Source organism: Impatiens glandulifera, chromosome 9 (assembly GCF_907164915.1).
Source record: "Impatiens glandulifera chromosome 9, dImpGla2.1, whole genome shotgun sequence".
Taxonomy (NCBI): Eukaryota; Viridiplantae; Streptophyta; class Magnoliopsida; order Ericales; family Balsaminaceae; genus Impatiens; species Impatiens glandulifera.
Genome location: NC_061870.1, coordinates 7,968,695 through 7,990,412, shown reverse-complemented (window position 1 = coordinate 7,990,412; position 21,718 = coordinate 7,968,695).

Sequence of the window (21,718 nt, the reverse complement as noted above, 5' to 3'; positions counted from 1 at the left end):
ATATACTCTGAAGAAGGGTACCTTTTAGAAGGTTGGTGCTCTCTTTCAGACCTTCTTAATGGGGCTCTTCTGGCTCCTCTTGATGATGTTGCTCCCCCTGCTCAAGAACATCATAAACAGTCTAATCATCATTATTACCATTCATGTAAGAGGTTTCCTTAGTGGCTTCTTCATTATGTTCATCTTCATCTGTTACTGTTGACTGTACATGTGAAGGAATTAGTATGAGTTCTATGGACTCATCAACTCTCTCTGACTTCTCAATGATTTCTGGATTTATCCCATTATGACCCTCTAAGAACACAAACATCTCTGCATCTAACAATTCTCTTCTTTTATGGGTCCCATAATTTGTACCAAAATTCCTCATTTCCATACCCAAGGAAAATACATGGAATTGCTTTATCATCCAACTTGAATCTTTGCTCCTTTGAAATATGCACATATGCTTTGCATCCAAATACCCTTATATGCGAGTATGAAATATTCTTCTTAGACCATACACTTTATGGTATTTCAAACTTCAAAGGAACAGAGGGTGACCTGTTTATGAGATAACAAGCTGTGCGAACTGCTTCTTCCCAAAACTGTTTTGGCAACTTTATCATCTTCAGCATGCATCTCACCTTTTCTACAATGGTGCGATTCATTCTCTCAGCCACACTATTGTGTTATGGAGTTCTAGGCACTGTTTTCTCATTTCGAATTCCATATTTTATACAATATGTTTTAAACTCCTTGGAAATATACTCTCCCCCATTATCAGAGCGAAGACATTTCAACTTATTGTCTGTCTCTCTTTCAACCATGACATAGGACTCTTGAAAGTAATTAAATACCTGGTCTTTCGTTCTTATGAAGTAAACCCACACCTTTCTAGATGCATCATCAATAAATGTTAGAAAGTATAGATTGCCACCCAATGACTCCTCCTCAAAAGGACCACACACATCAGAATAAACCAAGTCCAGCACATTCTGTTTTCTTCCTGATGTTTGACTAAAAGAGAATCTGTGTTGCTTACCAAAAGGGAAGTAGTCGCATAGATCCAAAACCTCATCTTTGGTTGAGGGGATGTGAAGCTTCCTCACCAGAATTCGTAACCCTTTCTCACTCATGTGTCCGAGACGTTGATGCCACAGATTTAAAGAGCTTTCAGCTTGTACTGCATTTAACCCATTCTTGAGTATCTTCACATGGGTTCTGTATAAGGAGTTTCACGACTTCCCTTTTACTACAATCATTGATCCCTTACTGAGCTTCCATTCTCCATTACCAAGGTAATGCTCGAATCCATCTTTGTCCAATGCATCACCTGATATCAAGTTTAGACGCAAATTAGGAATATGTCGCACATCTTTCAGTGTTAATTAATGTCCCAACTCTGTCTGCAAACAAATTTCACCAATACCCACAACGCTCGAGTGACTAGTATTACCCATCTTCACTGTACCAAGATCTCCATCCTTGTAAGTCATGAAGAACTCTCTATTTGGTGTAGCATGATAGCAAGCACCAGTATCAACTATCCACTCAACTCCTTGGTGACTTTCTACATGTAGATATTGTTCTTTTTCACAAGAAAGAATTACTACATCATCTGTAGTTACTGTGGCTGTGGTATTTCTGATCTCATCATCTTTCTTCTGATTTTTGTCTTCATTCTGAAGTCTTTTCCAAGCTCTACAATTTTTCTTTATGTGACCTTCTTTACCACAATGATAACACTGTCTTCCCTTATATTTTGATATGCCTCTGGACTTGCTATGGCCTCTTGATTGTTGTCGGTATTTAGCTCTTCCCCTGTTCTCTATGACAAGGGCCTGTGCATTATTTGTATTAGTTGACTTCCTTCTTGTCTCCTCATTGAACAAGTTGCTAGTAACTATACTCATAGTAAGAACACCATTCGGAGCTGCATTACTGACTATCACAACCAATGTCTCCCAACTGTCGGGCAATGATCCCAAGAGCAATAAAGCTTGCAACTCATCTTCTAAGGTCATCTCCATCACTAATAATTGATTAATCAAGCTCTGGAACTCATTTAAATGCTCAGCAACACCTGCACCTTCTCTGAATTTCAGATTTACTAACTTTCGAATTAGAAACGCTTTGTTACCTACTATTTTCTGCTTATACAATGACTCCAACTTCTTCAACAACTCATGTGCACTCTTCTCACTTGCTACATGGTGGTACACGTTATCATCAAGCCACTGTCTGATTGTGCCAACTACTTTCCGGTTCAATTTTGTCCAATCACCGTCAGACATATCTTTTGGCTTCGCATTATCTCCTTCAACTGGCTCATACAAGTCTTTACAGTAAAGGATATCCTCAATCTTGGATTTCCAAATCTGCCAGTTATTATTTGTCAACCTGATCATTTTGTTATTGCCTTCCATCTCAACTTACAAAAGCACTCTTCAAAATAAACCTAACAGCTCTGATACCACTTGTTGGGAATTTTGAAATGAAGATTACTTTTATACTGTAATCTAGAAATGTGAGATGGGTAAATGCACAGGTTATCCAAGTCTAAAACAGAAGATCAAGCATAAAACAAAACAACACCAGATTTACGTGGAAAACCCTCTCAACCTAGAGGGTAAAAACCCACGGGGCCAACCAAAAAATTTCACTATAAACAAGAAACAGATACAAATGTTCTTCTCAACTTTAAATCCAAAGTTGAGGCATACAAACAGAGAAAACCAATTTCATTTAGACTCAAACTAGTCTAGATATAAGACAACAAGAAATTGGAACCTGAAGGTGAAAAAGTAAGAGATCTATGCCTCATTCTCTTCTTCTTCCTCTGTTTCTTCTCTTCTTTGCAGAAAGTCTTCTCTCTCTAGAAGTGATAGAATGAGCAGCATTCTTAGTTTTTACTTGTTTTATTAAATGCCTAATTGGGCTGGACCCAAAGGCCCAACAATCAATTAGTATGGAATATATATATATATATATATATAGATATTTATATAGATATATATATATATATATATATATATATAGATATTTATATGCTTAATGTTTAAAATATTCAGATTATCAGGGCGAGAGTTGTGGTTAATTTTAATATATGTGAGAGTAAATGGATATTTATGTCGGATTGTGAGTTGACCCGCTTATAAACTTAAAACGGTTAAAAAATTAAATTTAAAATGTTATATGTATGTTTCGAAGTTTCAACCTAACAAAACAAGTACAACCCTTTAACCAACTAGACTAATAACACTTTATACTTTAAATTTAACACCAAATTTAATGAACGCGAGTCATTTTAATAATATAAGTTCAACTTTTTAACTATCTAATCTATATATATAATGATGCTTGATTTTTAAAGTGTCCGAATTGTCGTGTCGAAAGCTATGGTTAATTTGGATATATATGAGAGTAAATGGATACTTGGATCAGACTGTGGGTTGACCCGCTTATAAACTTAAAATGGTTAAAAATAAAATTAAAAATGATATATGTATATTTCGAACTTACAACATAACAACATAAGTACAACCCTTTAACCAACTAGGCTAATAACACTTTATATTTTAAATTCAACACCAAATTTGATGAACGCATAACATTTTAACAATATAAGTTCAACTTTTTAACTAACTAATATATATATATATATAATTTGGTTTAATTTTTAAAGTGTCCAGATTGCCGAGTGGAGAGTTGTGATTAATTTAAATATATATGTGGAAGTAAATAGATATATAGGCCGGATTGTGGGTTGACCCGCTCATAAACTTAAAACGGTTGAAAATAAAATTCAAAATATTATATGTATGTTTCGAACTTGCAACCTAACAAAACAAAAATACAACCGTTTAACTAACTAGGCTAATAACACTTTAAATTTTAAATTCAACAATAAATTTGATCAATGTGAGACATTTTAATAATATAATCTCAACTTTTTGACTAACTAATATATATATATATATATATATATAAATTTTTATATATATATATATAATGATGCTTAATTTTTAAAGTGTCCAAATTGTCGGGTCAAGAGCTGTGGTTAATTTGGATATATATGTGATAGTAAATGAATACTTGGGTCAGTTTGTGGGTTGACCCGCACATAAATTTACAACGGTTAAAAATAAAATTAAAAATACTATATGTATGTTTCGAACCTGTAACCTAGCATAACAAGTACAACCTTTAACCAAGTGTGATTGGGATATGGTTTGCCGAGAATAATAGGCCGGTATCAATTAAAAGTGGTTAAAAAGTTTGAATCAAATATTTGTTTGATGAAAGTGTGAGGTCACGATGTTAAATATTAAAAAATATGAATTAAATATTTAATTGACCAAAGTGAAAGTGTAATGTCATGAGATAATAGGTTCATTTAGAAAAAAATATGTGATGAAATATGTGAGAAGATAAGTTATTTTACCGAAGTGAATAAAATATGAAATAAGAGCTTTCAATTTTTTATTTTTTGGGAAAACAGTTAAACCATTTCATTAAAATCTCAAAAGTGGGAGGGTCAAGAATCAAAGCTAGACAAGTTTTAGCTAGGATTACAAGATGACAATCAAACGACCCTAAAGAACCTGATTAGTAGCAATCAAACATACAAGAAATAGAGATTACAAACAAGATTACAAACTGTATCAAATCCTAATTATCTTAATCATGATTTTTATTTCCAAACCAACCTGATGTTTCAACATATTGCCTTCTTCTTCCCCTTGTCCTTCCTCTTCCCCTTCACCTTCCCCTTGTAATGAACGAGGGATGAACTGAAGAGGTTGATGAATACTGCATATTCTCATCTTGATTTCTTTCTGATAGAAAAATTAAGTAAGTTAATTTAAAAAACGGCCAGAGAACTAAACTACTCTTAACTCTCATGTGTAGGAACAGACTAAGTCGTATAAACTAGCTGGAGACCGCATAAACCGGCTGGATAATACATCAAAGTAATCCGACTCAAGATGATCAATTCATGATCAAGAGGAACCGACTTCAACATTTCAAATAGACCGGCTAGCAAAGAAAATTTTACATTCCAGACGGACCATGTTACGAAAAGATCAACTAGAAACTTAGATTTACAAGATGACGTAATATGACGAAATAGATGCTTCTTGGGAAAATGCAAGAAGATAAGATCCAGATCAGAAGCATGCAATAAAAACAATGATGATCTGCTTATCCAAAGATCCGAATCAGACAGTCGGAAGGTGCATGTTTGACACGTGTCCAGAACTGCAAGACGGCTACGCCATCAATACTTGACCGGTATATGCATGTTTGCCAAGTGTCAGAAAAATAAAATGTGCACGCAACATCTCTGAACCGGCGTGGTTTCAAACTGACCAATCCCACGGTGAGAGAAGAAGATGACCATTGGGATCTCATTTACTATAAAAGGGAGATGAAGCGACTTCATTAATAACGGTTTTTGAAATATTTTAAGAGAGAGAAAGAAATCTCACGCGCGATCCTAAATTGTTGTTTCATTTACCGAAAGCCTTATTGTATTGTGTTATTGTATTACATCAAGAGTGAAGTGGTGTAACCGGCGAGTAGCGAGATAGGCTCGACCGGCATTGTGAGTATTGTAACTTTCAAAGTTAGTGGAGATCCTTCTCATAATCTGAGAAGAAGGGGTGACGTAGGAGGGTTTGCTCCGAACATCCATGATAGGATCGGTTTTTCGATAGAGACGGGGGTCTGGCTAAGGATGAAGGCTTATGAAAAACAGTTTGAAAGAAATCCTGTTAGGGATTTAATTCGCTTTCTATTCTACGCAAATTTGTGTAAATAATTGAAACGGATTCAAGGCGGAATTGTTTACTTGGGTTTGAAGCACAAGATGAAATATGAAAAGATGACAGAAAAAAAGAACACAGTAGTTTGTTTATGGATGTTCGGAGAAACTCTCTTACGTCATCCCTTCTTCCAACCACCGGAAGGATTCACTATAAGATGATTAGAATCAAATATAGTTTACACACACACTTAGCTCACTATTGAACAAAACACTTTCTGTTCAATTACAAGATGAAGAATATCACTCAACTAAAGGTGTTTTGATTCTAGATCTCTCTCTCGATTCACACACAGTACAATCAGAAAGAAGCTTCACAATATTCAAAGGCTTGAATTCTCTGTAGTTTCAGTAAGCAAGATTGGCAAGTCAGGTAAGGTGCTTCGTCCGTTGTCCTTAAGATTGGTTAAATACTGAGCATGAGCTAACGGTCGAAACTTCAAGAATTATATGTGGCGCTCTTCCATTGGAAAGCGTCCATTGTACACAGTAGGTTCTGAGTACAAGGATTGTGGCCGTACAGAACTGGTAGTGCGCCGAATATTCCATCAGAGATGTACCTGCAAAACAAGTAATTTGAGGAAAATTCTCTTACGTGGCATTCCTTGATTGGATGCGTATAGCTGCTGTACTAATCTTCACTTGAAAGTGGAGCATAAGTAGGGTGCAGCTATAGCACGTGGGTAGAAAAAATGCTAGATTCAAGTGTACTGCTCAAACTGAGCATTAGACGTATTTCAGTTAGACGGATTGTGAAAATCAGTCTAATGAAATAGGTCATCTCCTCCTAATAGAAACACGTCTATTAGACCGCCTGGTCTAATAGAATTAGACTCGCGTCTAATTATAATAACCATTAGACGGTACGTCTAACTCCACTGAGTTAGACTACACGTCTAATTCCGGTTCTATCTCAGACTTGTCTGAAGGAGTTAGACGCACGTCTAACTTTCATTAATTAGACCACACGTCTAATTATTCAATAACCATTAGACGGTACGTCTAACTCCACTAAGTTAGACTACACGTCTAATTCCGGTTCTACCTCAGACTTGTCTAAAGGAGTTAGACGCACGTCTAACTTTCATTAATTAGACCACATGTCTAATTATTCAATAACCATTAGACTACACGTCTAATTCCGGTTCTACCTCAGACTTGTCTGAAGGAGTTAAACGCATGTCTAACTTTCATTAATTAGACCACACGTCTAATTACAAATATATTAGACTTACGTCTAATTCCGAATATCAATTAGACTACCCGTCTAATTACAAATATATTAGACATACGTCTAATTCCGTGTATTCATTAGACCATCCGTCTATTTCTTTACATCTATTAGACTACACGTCTAACTCCGATGAGTTAGACTGTACGTCTAATTCTATTAGACTCACGTCTAATTCCCTGTATTAATTAGACCATCCGTCTAATTCTTTACATCTATTAGACTACACGTCTAACTCCGATGAGTTAGACTATACGTTTAATTCTATTAGACTCACGTCTAATTCCGTGTATTCATTAGACCATCCGTCTAATTCTTTACATCTATTAGACTACACGTCTAACTCTAATGAGTTAGACTGTGTTAGGATCGGGGACGCCCTTGGAGGACCGGGGTGTTTCCGGTTTCGAGAAGGGTGGCCGCTTACAACGCACACAACACACTTTGGTGATAGTCCGGTTAGAGACTATAACCGTTCTTAGCACTAAACAAACTGTTACAGACTCTTGAACCGGGTTCAAGGGCGGAAATGTCTGTTTCAGGTTGAAGCAACGTATGCGACTTTAGATGATGTTTTAGAAGGAGTCGGTTTTTATGGATATGAGTGACCGGTTTTTCGAAGTACAATTGGTTTAAGGTTAGGCTAAATAAGTAAATAATGAAAGCAAAGGAAAGAACACGAGACAAGGATTTGCTTATGGATGTTCGGAGCAAACTCTCCTACGTCACCCCTTCTTCTCAGATTATGAGAAGGATCTCCACTAACTTTTATAGTTATAACAATACCTCCGGTCGAGCCCAACATCGCTACTCGCCGGTTACACCAAATTCACTCTTTGATGTAATACAATAACTCAACACAACACAGTATAGAAAGCTTCCGGTTTTAGACACACCGGTTTTGGATCGTAACAGTTTATCTCTCTAAATTAATGCTTTGATGATTTGTTTTTCGTAATCTGTCACTTGCACAACTACATTAAAATGAAGACGTTTCGTCTTCCTTTTATAGCTGAGAAGAGCTAACAGTCACTTTTCTTCTCTTTCCTCTGGATTGGTTGATCGTTATCACGCCGGTGCAGAGAGGTTGCTTGCACGCTTCACCTTCCTCAACACCTGGCAGTCATGTAGGCAACTCTGTGCAGAAGATGACATAATCGGTTTTCAGATTTGGACACGTGCTGGTCATCCACCTCAGGTTGTCAACTTCGGATCAATAAAGCATCATTGCTTTCCTCGCATGCTTCCGATCGGATCTGATCTTCTTTTATTCTTTCAAGACACGTTTCTTTCGTCATAGTACGTCACTTTTGAAGTTTGAATCTTCCGGTTTTGTGTCTTGTGCAGTATGGTCCGGCTGGTGTGTAAGTTTTTGTCTTTGCTGACCGGTTGCTTGAGAAGGTGAAAACCGGTTCCTCTGATCTTTAACTTGATCACTTGAAGCTGGTTTCTTTGAAGTATAGCAGCAACCGGTTTTATGATGCCCAACCGGTTCATACGGTTTTGATCTGTACCTGCACATGAAAGTTAACAACTGTTTAGTTTATCTGGCCGGTTCCACAAAATTAATTTACTTAATTTTTCTATCAATTTCTCCCTTTTTGATTATTTAGAATAAATATTCAAAACTTGTAATGAGTGGCCGGTTCCAAAATTAACTTACTTAATTTTTCTATCAATTTCTCCCTTTTTGATTATTTAGAATAAATATTCAAAACTTGTAATGAGTGGCCGATTTAAAAAATTAACTTACTTAATTTTTCTATCAGAATGTACGTTTAATTCCGTGTATTCATTAGACCATCCGTCTAATTCTTTACATCTATTAGACTACACGTCTAACTCCGATGAGTTAGACTGTACGTCTAATTCTATTAGACTCACGTCTAATTCCGTGTATTCATTAGACCATCCGTCTAATTCTTTACATCTATTAGACTACACGTCTAACTCCGATGAGTTAGACTGTACGTCTAATTCTATTAGACTCACGTCTAATTCCGTGTATTCATTAAACTTGCGTCTAATTCTTTACATCTATTAGACTACACGTCTAACTCCGATGAGTTAAACTGTACGTCTAATTCCATTAGACTCACGTCTAATTCCTTGCAATGAAAGTCAAAATCGGTCTAATGACCCTCATTAGATCCATGTCTTATAACATATTGTCTCAATACACTTGTATCAAAACTCATACGTTATTTCATCATCAAAATATTAGTGGTTAAATTATTTCAACACTTAGTTAAAATAATTTGACCCAACAATTTCCCCCTTTTTGATGAAGAAATTGCAAACCTGCATATATATTTCAAAGCATGCATTCACCATATAAACAAACAAAAACCTTGTTCACTTACATCATTCATCCAAAAACCAGTATTCGAGAGACCATCAAAGATAATTGTTCATAAGAGTTAAATAAGTTAAAAGAAGAGAAATCATTGTTCTTCCCTTTTAACTCGAGGATCGGTTGGACTCATCTCTTGCCCGGGAAGCATGTTGAAGAAAGGAGGATAACCGCGACCACCACGACCGCCTGCATTTGATCTTCCACCGCGTTCACCACCACTGGTACGTCCACCTTGATCGACATTGGATAGCCTACTCCGGCCACCACCACTTCGACCTCCACGCTCACCACCGCTTCGACCACCACCTCTCTTGGTTGGCCTAGGATTGTCATCAGTACTTGGAGCTCACCTGAATCTTGTCCCGGTTGACACACCATCATTTCTTCTACTTGACTCACCTTGAATTGGTCGAGGTTGAGCACCTTCATCATTGGCTATTGCATCTTCCTTTGCTTGAAACTTCCTTGCAATGGAGTCAGCAAATTCTTGACGTTCATTGTCATTTCTTCTCATGCAAACCTGAATTTCTACCATCTGATTCTTCACCAGACTAAATTCTTCCAAGGTTTCCTTGTGGCGTTCATCGTTGATTTGCCTTTCAATATCAAATAACTCGGTTTGACGATTGACAAGTTGCTTTTCAAACTTTGAGAAGTTTACATTGGCGATATGGGTCTCATATGTGTTCTTCTTCAAGGTGTTATCCAGCTCAGTGAGGACCTTGAAAATATTGCGAAAGCTCTCCCTTTCTTCTTCCCTTGAGTTCATTGTCCGAGACATGGTCTTATGAATAGATGAAATCATAGACCTCATAGATCTTAGCACTTTGTTTCCTCCGGCAGATGACTCTTCATGAGACGAAACTTCTTCAGATTCTGCTGCAATACTTTGAATAGGCTAAAGTTTGTATGAACCAGCAAGGATTGCTCCGCTGATTCATTTCGGCATTCTTAGTAACTTTGTCTTGTTCTTCTTCTTCAATTTCTTTTTCAGCCCTCTCAAATCTCTCAAGCAGTTTTCTAGAGTAGTGACGAGGAATGTTGATATTTTCGTGAACACCTCCCACAACGCCATCGAGAAATAAACAGGGCTTCACAAAAGTTGCTTGTTGATCCTGTTCCTCCTCAGATGAGGAACTTTCTTCTTCATCGTCTTTCTCTTCTGAGGGTTCTCCCTCAGTTCTGGCAGTTTCTGGCTGAGTGTCCTCGGCCAATTTTTCTTGAACACTCTCTGTTCTCGCAACAGAGGTCATTAACATGTCTTCTTCAATAGGAGCTTTAAAAGCCTCCTCAGTCACATCTTCTATGATGACTTATTCTTCATTTATCTCAAGATCTTGTTCCGGATCTTGAACATTAACATTTTCTTCTTCTTCATTCGGACGTTCTTAGAAGGGTTGATCTAGAATGCGTCTCTCTTCGGCAGAAAGATTCCCGAATTTTATCAGGAGAGTATCATCTATCTCATCAGCATCATTATCAGCATCTTGAATATCCATAGCTTCTTCTTCATCTACTTCATTGAGAGGTTCTGCGCTAGAGCAATCGGCGCCATGAATATGTCTAGAAGCAACAGAGACATAACTGTCCAGGATATCGTTCAACTTCTTCGATACCTTTGCTTCAACATCAACTCCTTTTACATCAGGATTGAAGTTAGCTTTCCTGGCTTCAAAAATTGGAAAAGGAGCTTTTCCAAGAATGCAAGCTTCCACCAGTTCTCTTTTCTTCAGAGCCTCACCAACATCTGAAGTTCTTTCCCATTTCAAGACTTTCTTCTCGTTTGCCACCCTCTTCTTCCATTCTTTTGTTATGGCAGCGTTTGACAGAGAGTCGTTGTACTTGGAGGACAGCCTCTCCATGGACCAGGACTCATAAATTTCCAATTTCTCAACAGTAAGAGCTTTAACATGATCCAAAATAAGGTCAACGATACATGTTGCTTCCGATACCTTCTTAGGAGCTTGAACTGCAATGGATTTTTCTTTCACTAATCACAATTCCATCTCCCCAATTTCTGGAACACATCAGTTCGAACGCCGATTGAGGTTTCTTACAGAGCTCGGTAGGGAGCTCCATAAGAACAACTTTACCAGCTACCAATGAGTCTTTAGGAGCTGGAGAAATGGGTTCACCAGCCACAAGGGAAATAACAACACCTTGTTCTGGTTGCGATGACTCTGTAGCACCGGCGGCTACAAGATCAGTTTGAAGAACAGGAGATTCAGCCATGTCAATAGTTTCATCATTTGGACCGGCTGACTTAACAGCAGGCCCTTCAGTAGATTCTCTCAAAGGAGAGAATACAGATTCAGCTTGTTCCACTACGGGAACATCAAATTTAGGCACAACGACAAAGATTTAGAAGACTTCACCTTTGCAGATTTAGACGCTCGGGGCGCCCTTGTCTTCTTCTCCTTTGAGGCACAAGACCTCGAAGGTTTCCTCAAATAGGTTGAGGGAGTGGATAAAGATGACATTGGAGTTGCAGCAAGTACGCCTGGACCATCTTCAACCTTGAATCAACAGATTCAGAGTCCTTCTGATTTGGACTTTTCATACTGGAGGAACTGGCCTCCGATTCGTTCACTGTTTAGGTTCTCTTTGCCCCTGTTGACAGAAGAGAAACAAAGGGATTTGATCGAGTGGAAGGTTTTCCACCGGTCTGGAAATTGGAAGCACCAAATGTAGATTCAAGGTTTGTCTTCAACCTCGTCAGTGTGCTAGCCACTGTAAGAGAAATATAAACTCGTGCAGAATTGATCTGCACCGGTTCACCAACAAGAATCCCCAAATACTTCAACAGGTGACTCAGTTGAGCCGCATATGTAATACTTTCTTTGTTCGTCTGACTGATAGAATAGCATATGTTCTGAAAGAGGGTATGAGCCCAGTTTACCTGGATTCCTTTCGAAATGGCACACATATAGTCAAAACAGTCTTGGCTATAGAGATGGAAGGAACCAGCCTTCCCTTGAAGCGCCTTCGCCACCACGTTGTTCAGAAGAATGAAGTGTGGTTTGAATACCTTCTTGAATCCATTCACATGGATCTTCAAACCGTCTGCAGAGAAAGTTGTCTTCATCTCCTCCATGATTTCTGAAGAGAGAACCAAGTCGAAAAGATGACCCTCCATCGGAAGTTCAAAGAACTCCGCATAGACTGCTTTGTCGAAAGAAATCCCCGTTCCGTTGACGGTTGCTACGATGGAATCATCCACCATAACTGTCGTTTTAAAGAACTCGCGAACTTCGTCTTCGTAGAAGATGAACGGTCCGCCCAGATACTTCCTTAACCCAGAATATTCTAGGGTTTGGAACATCTTTACCACTTCCGGTTGATCAAACGTATACACCTGCAAAGTACAGTGACCGAGAGTGATTTTCTTCACCATTTTTGAGAGAATATGAATCGACACGAGATTTCAGAGAAATTTAGTGAGAGAACTGCAAAGAAAGCTAGGGTTCTTGGAGATTTCGAGAGATTGGAAGCTTTCAAATTCATGTAGAAATGTCCTTATATAGATGAAAGAGGGAAATATAGAATAACCGTCTATTTTAGGGTATGTCCCATTAATAAATGTTAGACGTCCTTTTTCAAGAAATCATCATTAAAAATGAGGATATATCAGTCATTTTCTCTAACTTGATAGACACGTGTCTTCATGTTATTAAGAGATGACTTTTGATGTTTTGAGCGGGAAAAGCAGATAACTCTCAACGTGGGACAATTATCCTTGATCAGTCTAATCGGCACGTAGTTAGACGTTTTTCTTACTCCACAAATCCATATTACACAACGTCTATTAGACGCATACGTCTAATTCCGTGTTTATAAAGATCCATCTAATGTTTATTAGACGTGTACGTCTAATTCCGCATAAACACCATGTATTAGACGTGTGTTCATTAGACGTGAGCATCTGTTAGGATCGGGGACGCCCTTGGAGGACTAGGGTGTTTCCGGTTTCTGGAAGGGTGGTCGCTTACACAACACACAACACTTTGGTGATAGTCCGGTTAGAGACTATGACCTTTCTCAGCACTACACAAACTGTCACAGACTCTTGAACTGGGTTCAAGGGCGGAAATGTCTGTTTCAGTTTGAAGCAACGTACGCGACTTGGATGAGATTTATGAGGAGTCGGTTTTAGAGATATGAGTGGACCGGTTTTGATTGAGGAATAAGATTATGTTTTGGTTTATATTTTGGTTTTAGAGTTAAGTAAGCAGGAAGTAAATAAACGACACGAGACAAGATTTTTTATGGATGTTCGGAGCAAACCCTCCTACGTCACCCCTTCCTCTCAGGTTATGAGAAGGATCTCCACTAATTTTCAAAGTTACAATAATTACATTGTCGGTCGAGCCTAACTCGCTACTCGTCGGTTACACCAACTCACTCTTGATGTAATATACTAACACAACACAAACAAAGCTTTCGGTAAATGACACAACGGTTTTGGATCGCGCGTGAGATTTCTTTCTCTCTCTTAAGATGTTCGTAACTATCATTAATGAGGTCGCTTCGTCTTCCTTTTATAGTGAAGAGCAATCCAACGGTCACTTTCTTTTCTCACCGTGGGATTGGTCAGTTCAAAGTCACGCCGGTTCAGAGAGATTGCTTGCACGTTTCAACTTCCTGACACTTGGCAAGAATGCAAATACCTCTCAGGTAAAAATGACGTAACCGGTTTGCAGATTTGGACACGTATCAGGCATGCACCTTCTGGCTGTCTGAGTCGGATCTTCGGATCAGCTGTTTCATCATTGGTTTGCTCACATGCTTCTGATCCGGATCTTATCTTCTTTTATTTCTCCAAGACACGTCTATTTCGTCACATTACGTCATCTTTGTAGTTCGTAGTTTCCGGTTGACTCTTTCATAGTATGATCCGGCTTGGAGTGTAAACTTTTTCTTTGTTAGCCGGTCTATTGAGAATGTTGAGATATGTTGATACCGGTTTCTCTTGATCATGGATTGATCATCTGGAGCCGGATTTGCTTTTATATGTTCCTCAGCCGGTTTATGCAGTTCCAGCCGGTTTATACGAGTCGATCTGTTCCTGCACATAAGATTTAATAGTAGTTTAGTTTTCTGGCCGGTTTAAAAAATTAACTTTACTTAATTTTTCTATCAATTTCTCCCTTTATGATTATTTAGAATAAATATTCCAAACTCGTAATGTATGGCCGATTTGAAAATTAACTTACTTAATTTTTCTATCAGCATCCTTTTGCTCATGACGTAAAAACGTCTAACGTCTATTAGACGTGTCCGTCTAATTACGTAGGTATAACACCTCAACATGTAGACTTAGATGTATGAATTATGAGCAAAAATATGTCTAAGTACATACTGATCCATTTAGACATCCTTGTCTAATTAGACCGATTAAGGATATTCGTCTAGAGAGTATCTTTACTTCCAAAGTAATTTTTCCCTCTCATTATGAATATGGACATTTAAGGTTTAATAAACAATTTTTGTGGTCTAAAGACCAAAAACAATTTTAACAAATAAAAACATTTATTCTTCCAGAATGGCAAGTGCCATTGTTGATCTTCCAAACTGTGTACTCAGAGGAGTACTCTTCTAGCTTCCTTCTTGCTATCCTCCTGCATCACCTACAAAATAAACTACTTACAAACATTGGTACCCATACTTAATTGGGTCCTCGATCAATTAGTTTCTTAGGAATCCATATTTGAGTTATTCTAATGAATTTCCCTCTTTGTGTTGTGATTAATGCATAAGATTTTGACTTAGCAGATGACTTCCTGCTAGCCACTGATCCTTTGACTTTTGAAGAAGATTTTTTTTAAAACTCCTTGACTTAAAGTCCGGTTTTAAATTACCAGACTTATTAGCTTTTTCTAGCTTATTCTTAAGCTAGCTAACAGTAGGTGGAACATAAACTATTTCATTTTTGAAAGCAACTTCTTCATGAATAGGATCAGATTCAATGTCAGTCATACTTCCTTTGACAAAACTTATTGACTTAAGTTTGTCATTCGGTTTTGACTTTTTGCATGATAGATTAAGATCATTGCTGTCAAATCCCAATCCGGATTTAGATCTAGTGGGTTTCAACATGCTGATCTGATATTTGACAGCATCACCAGATCTTGTCCATGCATTGACAACATAGTTAAGCCTTTTGTTTTCAGATGAAAGGTTTTGAATCTGTTCCTTGAGCATCTCATTCTCAGATGAGATCTCTTCAATCTTCTTTTCAGAATCATTTGACTCTTCCTCTTTAGACAGATTTGGTTTATTTAAATCTGATGAAGATTTAGTTTCATTTAGAGATTCTGCTAGCTTCTTGTACTCGATGACCATGTCATCTAGTACAGCTACCAGTTGTTCCCTTGAAAACCTTTCGGAAGAGAAATCAAATACCTCAGTCTCCTGAGTTCCTTCTTCATCTTCTCTGGCCATGAAGCAAGCCACATCTTCTTCATCACTTTCACTGGATGAGAAGTATGAACTACGACTACTTCCTCTGTTCTTTCCGTCACCAGCCATAAGAGCCTTAAGCTCTTTTCCATCATCCTTGGCGTCTTCACTCTTTGGCTTCCGGCATTCCGATGCATAATAACCTTTAATACCATAGTTAAAACATGTAACATTAGCTTTAGATTTTCTATTATCATTAGAATTTGAAGAGTTTTAGTTAGAGTTGCTCTTCTTCATGAAGTCGCCAAACTTCTTCACAAAGAGACACATGGCATCGCTGCTCAGCTGCTGAGCTGCCATCTTCACGTCCGGAGCGGTTGGTGGCTCTTCAGCAGTCACCAGCGCCTTGGCAATGATAATGGACGTGGGTTGATCTTCTTCCATCCTACAGTTCAGCTCGAACTCATAGGCTTTTAGGTCAGCAAAGAGATCAAAGAGAGAGATCTTGTTAAGATCTTTGGATTCTCTCATCGCCATAGTCTTTATGTCCCATTCTCTTGGAAGAGCACGCATGACCTTGATAGCAAGCTCCCAGTTGCTATATGTCTTGCCTAGAATGGACAGAGAGGAGACGATCTTGCTAAATCTAGTGTCGAAATCATTCATTGTTTCACCAGGATGCATTTTGAAGCTGTCGAACTGTTGAGTAGCAACCATGACCTTGTTTTCTTTGGTTTGCTCGTTGCCCTCACACAGTTGAGTGAGTCTGTCCCAGACCTCTTTGGCAGTGTCATATTCGATGATGTAGTTGAACATACTGTCATCGAGAGATCTGTACAGAACATCAATAACCATGTTGTTGAGGTTATTCTTCCTCTTTTCATCAGCTGTCCAGTCGGTCTTTTCCTTATCAATCTTGATAGTACCTTCTGTGACAACTATCCACATGTCATCATGAAGAGAAGAGAGATGAGTACGAACTCTTTTCTTCCAAACAATATAGTTTTCACGAGAGAATGTTGGAATGACTGTAGCACTGACATCTTTGGGTATGTTCGACATATTTCAGGAAAGGCTTGAGAATAGAAACAGGGCTCTAATACCAATTGATAGGATCGGTTTTATCGATAGAGACGGGGGTCTGGCTAAGGATGAAGGCTTATGAAAAACAGTTTGAAAAAATCCAGTTAGGGATTTAATTCGCTTTCTATTCTACGCAAACTTGTGTAAACACTTGAAACGGATTCAAGGCGGAATTGTTTACTTGGGTTTGAAGCACACAAGATGAAATATGAAAAGATGACAGAAAAGAAGAACACAACAATTTGTTTATGGATGTTCGGAGAAACTCTCCTACGTCACCCCTTCTTCCAACCAACGGAAGGATTCACTATAATATGATTAGAATCAAATACAGTTTATACACACATAGCTCACTATTGAACAAAACACTTTCTGTTCAATTACAAGATGAAGAATATCACTCAGCTAAAGGTGTTTTGATTCTAGCTCTCTCTCTCTCGATTCACACACAGTACAATCAGAAAGAAGTTTCACAGTTCAGTAAGCAAGATGATTGAGTAGTTTTTCTCTCTGCAAAATCAGATTGCTTATTTCTTGTATTCGCTTGTTCGTAAGACAGATTGTCCGTTGTCCTTAGGATTTGTTAAATACAGAGCAAGAGCTAACGGTCGAATCTTCAAGAATGATATGTGGCACTCTTCCATTGGAAAGCCTCCATTGTACACAGCAGGTTCTAAGCACAAGGATCGTGGCAGTATTGAACTGGTAGTGCGTCGAATATTCCATCAGGGATGTACCTGCAAAACAAGTAATTTGAGGAAAATTCTTTTACGTGGCATTCCTTGATTGGATGCGTATATCTGCTGTACTAATCTTCACTAGAAAGTGGAGTAAAAGTAGGGTACAACCATAGCACATGGGTAGGAGAAATGCTAGATTCAAGCGTACTGCTTAAACTAAGCATTAGACGTATTTCAGTTAGACGGATTGTGAAAATCAGTCTAATGAAATAAGTTATCTCCTTCTAACAGAAAAACGTCTATTAGACCGCCTGGTCTAATAGAATTAGACTCGTGTCTAATTATTCAATAACCATTAGACTGACACGTCTAACTCCACTAAGTTACACTGCACGCACGTTTAATTCCAATTCTACCTCAGAATTGTCTGAAGGAGTTAGACTCACGTCTAACTTTCATTAATTAGACCACACGTCTAAAGATTCAAATATATTAGACTACACGTCTAACTCCGATGAGTTAGACTGTACGTCTAATTCCGAATATCAATTAGACTACCCGTCTAATTACAAATATATTAGACTTACGTCTAGTTCCGTGTATTCATTAGACTTGCGTTTAATTCTTTACAACTATTAGACTACACGTCTAATTCCGTGTGTGTATTCATTAGACTTGCGTCTAATTCTTTACATCTATTAGACTACACGTCTAACTCCGATGAGTTAGACTGTACGTCTAATTCTATTAGACTTACGTCTAATTCCGTGTATTCATTAGACCATCCGTCTAATTACACGTCTATTTGACTACATGTCTAACTCCGATGAGTCAAAATCGGTCTAATGACCCTCATTAGATCCAAGTCTTATAACATATTGTCTCAATACAACTGTATCAAAACTCATAAGCTATTTTATCATCAAATTATCAATGGTTAAATTATTTCAATACTTAGTCAAAATAATTTGACCCAACAGAGTACAAGTGGGACTTGCCAATTTCTGGGAGACCGGTTTGTCTCATGGAACAGCAAGAAACAAACTTCAGTTGCAACATCAACCGCAGAGGTAGAGTATCTAGCAGCCGGAAGCTGCTGTGCACAACTCCTCTGGATCCAACAGCAACTAAGAGACTTTGGCGTAATAGCTGAAGAATCGCCAATATTCTGTGACAACACCAGTGCAATAACGATCACATACAATCCGATGTTGCACTCAAGAACGAAACATATTGACATAAGACATCATTTCATCCGGGAGCATGTTCAATAAAAGCACATCCGGCTGGAATACGTCTCAACTGAGCAGCAAGTGGTTGACATCTTCACCAAACCGCTACAGGAAGTTAAGTTCTATCATTTCAGAAACATTTTAGGACTTACTGATAGCAAGCAACTTATACCATAATTATCCATGTATGCTATTTACATACATTATCATGAAAAAACCAGAGTATGTGTTCAGGGAGAAGCTCTCGCTTCTCAAACCGTATTCCAATAGGACATTAAACATTCAAGGATGCCAACTGGGAGGAAGTCTCCGGTTATTCCTGATAACTTCATAATATCAAACCACATGTATACATATTAAGCGGTTCAAATGACTTGGTAAAACGGATAAGCTTAATCCAAAGCTGAACAAATGTTGATGTGATTCAATATTTCTTAACACCGGAATAAGATATCCAACCAAAACCGGTCACAGAAAACCAATTAGTAAAAATGCATCATGGTTTCGGTAAATTGAACTTTTCTGGTTAACTTGGGACGGCTAACCGAGTTTTCATGCACACCTTGAGAAATGAAGCCTATAATTAATAAAATAGTATACCTCAATCGAGATGACGACACCTGTCCATCATCAAGAGAGGGAGACTAACATCTTGTTAATAGATTTATTACCATCATGAAAATCCTTAGTAATGATTAATTTTGCATTGGAAATAAACATTATACACTTCAACAAGTTAATTTCTATCAATTAACCAATGACATCACTAAGCATGCTTAAATCTACTAACCTAGTCGAACCCCTGGCTATATAAACAACCCTTCATCCTTCACAACACTTCACAAATTCAATATTCACAAAATCTCTTGAACTAAACCTATCACAAGAACATGAACTCTGATCCACTCGCCAAGAAGATTCTGCTGGCTGATTTCAACTCTATATATCAATATGAAGACCACGACATCAAAGAAATGTTCTTAGCCATTGAAAGAAGCGGGCTAAGAAGGTTCATGGAGAACATATTTATCATCGACTACATGGTAGTCGATGAGTTCTTCGAAACGGCAAAAGAAGTGCACCGAGAAATTATCGTGGCACGGGTCTACAGTCAATCATTCCTATTTAGCGAGACGGATTTCGCTGAATATTGCGGTTTACCCACTGAAGGGGTAACCGACCTCACTTACTCCCCGGTGACCATTGAAGAAATATGTCATCGGTTCTCCAACTCCAACATCCCGGTTAAGCCCTGTGGTGCTAAGAGTCAACTTTCTCACAAGTACCAGATTATGTGGGAAAGTCTGTTCGGGGTAGAGAGGAGCTACTACTATACCCAGAGGATTTTCGAAATGATGATTGCCATCACGGTCGGGACACCGGTAAACTGGTCCTTGATCATCTTCAGCAATCTGAAGAAGTTGATCATTTCAAACAAAACCGGCTACGCTCCTCAGCTAAGCGGTTTTTGTGAAAGTTTGGACATCCATTCCGGCCCCTTCGTCACTCTCCACCCGAAGCACGTGCTCACGAAGGAGAGAATCCAGGAGCTAATCGACCGGTGGGAAGCAAGAGCTAAGAAGAATCAAGCCGCCGGATCATCTAATGTCTAATCTTTTTCTTATTTCTCAATTATCAAACTGGTAATTTTGTTGTACTACCGGTTTGGTACTTATCTTAATGAAAATCTTTTTTTCCTCTTCGGTCAAAATCCTAAGAAATCTTATGAAAATAAAAGACATTAAATGCGCTACATCAAACAATATCTAATCAGTCTTGAAAACTGAAATGTCCGCTTTCCAAGAAGCATGCCTAATCCGAATAGACTAGACAATCTACAAACGGATTATTCCATTGAAAATTGATAAGCATTTATGACCATACATAAACGGTCTGATTTTTCAAATATTCTCATTAAATGCAATCCAACCGCCCGCATTATAAAAAGAGACTTCATCCTCCTTCAGCAAATCACACTTCAGCAATCTTCTTCTCTCTAAGCTTGAATCTTCAAACCTTATTTATCCTTCTTTCAAATCCATCTCTTGGAAAATGAATGCTGAAATGCGAAACACTATTATAATCGACTTCTATGAAGTATTGAACCAAGGTTTGAAGAAACCATCTTTTCACCAATCGTAGAATCCGGGCTGCAACACTTTCTTGAGGGTTCGAACATCATTCTCGAAGAGGAGGTGTTTGAATTTTTCAACAATTGGCACATTCTTAATGTTGGCAGCATCAGGACCATCATTGACGGATCATTCCATCGGCTCACCGAGGAGTCATTCGCCAACTTCTTTCAACTTCCATCCGAAGGATTTTCGGATTTCCCGACTCCCCACTTCCCAGCCAAAGAACACTATGCCTTCATCTTCTCCAGCTCCATTCATCTGGTCGATGACTGCGGTGAGAAGGATGAACTTGTACCTCAATACCAAGGTTTTCATGACTTAGTACAGCGGTCTATCATGGGCCGAATGACTAACCAGAACTACAACCGGGAAGCATTCGACCTCATGATCGCAATCGTCAAAGAATCGTCCATCAACTGGGCTTCATATCTCTTCAATAAGTTGAAGAAACTCATCTCAGCTCCAAGGGGAAGAATTGGTTTTGCTCCCCAGATCAGCCGATACCTACAAGCTCATCTTCCCAACCATGTACCCGGTGTTCCTGTCGGACCGGCCAACACCATGACTCAACCAATGCTGGATAGATAGATAACGAGAATTGAGAACCGAACTGGAAACACCGTGGATGAATGGGTTGACAGGATGATAGAGGGAGAGTGGTTTGATTTTATGTAATTTTATATATCTTCCTGTTACTTCTGGTCATTTTATTGTACGACCAAATAACCACATCTGATCTTATGTCTTCCGGCTTAATATAAGAATTTCATACTTTTTGTTTCCGGTTTTTCAC